Source organism: Catharus ustulatus, chromosome 2, assembly GCF_009819885.2.
Source record: "Catharus ustulatus isolate bCatUst1 chromosome 2, bCatUst1.pri.v2, whole genome shotgun sequence".
Classification (NCBI taxonomy): domain Eukaryota; kingdom Metazoa; phylum Chordata; class Aves; order Passeriformes; family Turdidae; genus Catharus; species Catharus ustulatus.
Window position 1 is genome coordinate 105,430,948 of NC_046222.1, and position 4,340 is coordinate 105,435,287.

Below are 4,340 nucleotides of genomic sequence, written 5' to 3' on the forward strand. Positions count from 1 at the left end.
TGTCAGAATTTCTTTCTTGAGCTGTTTCATGGGAAGAATCCTTACTTCTTTTTCTCTGTTTACACTGAAGGTTCATGAAGCCAATGTAAACAGCAAAATGAGTGTAAACACCAAGGATTAACTTTGGGAGATTTGGAAACAACAGGGTTTGCCTTAATAAAACCAAGCAAATAGTTAAGCAGCAGGGTCTGCCTTAGTAAAATTAAGCAAATAGTTTAGTATTTCTATATATCTTTATATATAGTTTAGAGGTCCTAAAGAAGTATGATCCCCTTATTAAACATCCACCATTTCAGCTTTTTGAGGATTTCCTCAAAAAATCAAGGATAGAATTATGTTGGTGTTAAGCTAATTTTTTATTAGCTTCAGGGAGAGGACAACTGGGTTATTGCTTCATTAAACATGCACTCACTGAAGTTGTATTCTCTGCACTGTAATGCAGCAAGATTTTTATACAATATTCTTAAAGGGTTATTGTCTCTGTGAGCTGTGCTTTGACTCTAACTACCTCCTCCTCTGCTTCCTCTGAGTGTCCTGTAATATTAATGGCGAAATTTCCATGATCCTAATACTAAAACTCCTGGTTGTAATTACTTTTAAAAATGAGGGTGCAAAAAAAAAGAAGAATGTTACTCTGAAAAAAAAAAAAATCATATATTATCTTGCCTTGATCAATGCCAGAACAAGTAATTTTGCTTTCTAACAAGCAAAACATAGAAGAGAACATGCAGGTGATGGCTGTTGAACAGAAGTTTAGGAAGAAAGTTGTACAGTTTTAAGAGATTCCAATGGGGCCAATGTGATGAGAGCCTCATAAAGCCAAAATACTCTCAAAATGCTTAAAAGTTTCTGCTTGCCGTTTTCAGCCTGAATAAAAAGAAGGAGGGATTTTAAAGAACTGAGTGCAGCACTAAAAGAATTACTGATTGCTTAGGTAAAACTGAAATCTCACCGGGATTTACGAGAAGCACTGACAGCGCGGAGCTCATGGAAACGCCCCTTGTGTCTGCTGCCCTCGCTGACGTGTGTTCCCTTCAGCACCGCACCGATCCGGGAGCCAGGTAAATACACACCTGGCACCCAACATCGGTCCCTGGAGAAACAATGAAAAACAGGGCCGATTCAAGCGACAGCGACTAACAGTGTGCGTACTTGCCAGGCTATCTGGGTGTGTCTTTAGGGTGCTGTCACCTTTGTGTTTGCCTGCAGGAGTACACGAGCACCAGCAGACATGGGGGTAAAGCTGAGGTCACACACACCGGGGCAGTGAAGGCTCCGCACAGAGGAGATGCCGGGCGGGCCGCGGGCACCCCTCCTCCCCCCGGCCCGGTGTTCGCAGCCAGGCTGGAGGCAGGGAATTCTCCTCCTCAGGGGACCCCGGCTCCTCTTCCCCCTGGGCCGGGGCGCTGCCCGCGCCGCCGCGGGACTACAGCTCCCAGCGAGCCTTGCGCCGCCTCCATCTTCCCCCTCACACACCGCGGGCTGCGTCGCTGAAACACGAGGCCTTGCTGAAATAAAACCTATCCTCCAACAAAACTTTCTCAGGGCGTGCTTTGAGCCTGCAGTGAGGTGCGCAGCTGAAATACATCCTCGAATTAGCCGAATTAGCCCTCATGAGCTTGTTGGGTTCACTTTGGCAGCAGGCCAGAGTCTCCGCTGCTGGGCTGCTCTATTTCCCAGAGGAGCTGTAAATCTGCTTTTCTTTCCTGGAGGCGATGTAGTGTCCTGGGAATGTCCTCAAAATACGTGGTGGGTCAGCTCATCTCCTGTTTCAGCAATATTCAACAAACCCAGCCGCTGGCCTCTCCCAGCCTCACCCCCCTTCGCTGTTCCTCAGTATCTGGGCTGATGATCCTGAAGATGCCGCCTGACATTGCTCTGCTGCCTGTGATTTCTCCTTGCTGCTGACTTGCTGCCCACGAGTGAAGAGCTGTAGTTCAACCTTTGCTAAATCTCTTATATATGTACCAGGACTTTTGTTTATGTGCTGTACATGGCAGGAACAACTCATGACAGGTGCTACACAAGCAATACGTACACACACACAAAACCACCATTTTCCCAGTGGCTATTACTCTTTGTTTTTGATTTTGGACAGCCAGTTGGCAGTTTTCACTATGGAGAACTTTTGAAAAATCCATATTCTGTATTTTATCTAGAAGTAGGCATTGTCTGGGTAGCACTATCACAGATTTTCCATAAACACACCAGTATTTCTCCTCTCCTGGCTCCCTTTGAGTGGATCTTAGTTGAGCTCATATACAGGATTTTGAAAGCCCTGCTAGAGGAGCAGCCTTGGTAAGAGATCTAGCAAGGCCAGGGATCTGCAGGCAAGGATTATCTACAGCAAGGTGGCTCAGGGAGATAAGGATGGATGCACATGCGCATCTCTCTGAGAGTGGGAGCAGGGAGAGAGTAGACAGGGCAACAAATGGATCTCAAATGCTATGGCAGAGGGTTGTATATAAGTATTAGGAGACCAAGTAAAAAGAATTTTGAGTCAAAAGATTTGAGGAGTAGATTGGGTGGGAGCCATAAAAGTAGGCTGGGGTAAACTAGGAGGGCTGAGACGAACAAGAAGCAGAATCTGCAAGTGGACACCAGTGGGGAGGAAAGAAAAGGAGTAATCTAGGAGGCAGTGTGGAAATATGTGAGCTGTTTGTGCAGAAGTGGTGTGAGGCTCCTCTTGCGTGAGTACTCTTAACCAGGTTAGAGGCAGGGACACAAGCACAAGTTGGTGATTCTCCTTCCCTTGTTTTGTATTGTTGTTGCTGATTTCCCCCAATTTTAAAGCACAGTAGTCCCTTGGAAGCAGCTTTGTTCTCCAAATGTCCAACACCATTTTCTTCATCTTACAAAAAGCCCCAAAAAACCAAAAACAAATAAACAAAAAACCCAAAACAAAACGAACCCCCCCACTTCCTGCAATTGACATTGCATCCGTGCACTTTTGGAACCTGTTTCCTAACCTTAGCATCAGTGGGCTCTGAACAATTTCAGGAATGCTGCCTTAATTTTCTCTCACTCTTTTCCATCAATTGGCTTCTCTCACTCCACCTAGTCCTAGCAACAAATTTATAGGTTTATCCAACCATTCCCACTATAAAAAAGTGCATTTTGAATCAAACGAAATTGAGTATTCAGTCAATCCTATCCCAAGAAGCAGTCACCTTCTCAGAATCTAGTTTTCTGGGTACACCCTATCACTTTTTACCTTGAGAAACTTTCCAGTAATACACTAGAACTGTGTTCTTTCCCATGGCACTCCGTACAGCTTCTAGCTTTGCCATCAGTCTCAGTGACTGGAAAAAAAGATACGAGGATTTCAAAACCTCTTCCCCTTAGCACCAAACTAGTGTATGCTCAGTTGCACAGTCTAGAGTCATCCATCTCCTGAACAGCTTCCACAGAAAAGCAATTTCAGAAATACTAAGAAATCACAAACTAACTGGTATTTCCACAAGGCTGGCTAAGTCCAGGCCCCTCAGTTATGGTCTTGTATAAATCAGAAATCCAGAACTGGCATAAAAACTGCAACAGCCTGAGGGAGCATCTAATAAACATCTTGTGGGAAACTGTAGTGTTCCCCTGGCTGAACCCCATGGGTCCCTTCCAGGCATCAGTCAGCATAAACTGGCAAGAAAGCTGTGTATTAATTTTGATTATCTGCACTATATGTGTGCTTGTAGAATCTGAAATTAAACAGTGGATTTGGTTTCTAGTCCAAACACCCTATTTCTGGTTTTATTTTCCTGAGGAAGACTGAAAGAACAACGGAGAGCCAAACAAACCTTGCAGGAGGTTACAATGTTACACACAACCATCTAGGAAGTAGGGGCGGTTTTTGGTTAGCAGAGAACACGGGAAAGAGGGTGAGGAATGGGAGTGTCTGCTGATGTTTAAGGGAAGCAGCAGCAGAGAGAAGGGCAGCTGTTGTTCTCGGGGTGCACTCAGCCCTGGCTCCGTTGGCGGGCACAGGCCCAGCGCACGCCCCGGCCCCCATGGCGCTAGGGCACCCACCGTCGCCCCGGCCGGGAGCTCTCGGCTCCTCCAGGGACTCCCCCGGCCCCGGGCAGGCGGCCGCCCCTCCGCCCGGCGGGACACGTGCCCCGCGCCGCCGCCCCTCCCGCCGCCGGCTCCCGCACCCCGTGCCGCGCACCCCGCGTGACCGGCGGGGCGGGCACGGGCACGGGCAGGCACAGGCGGACGGGCCGTTCCCGCAGCGCCCAGGGCCGAACGGCGCTCCCCCGCAGAGGGCAGAGAAAGCCGGGCGCTGCATCCCCGCTTCGTCCCGGCCGCCCGCCCCCGCCGGAGGAGCCGGGGGCGGGGCGGGGCCGGGC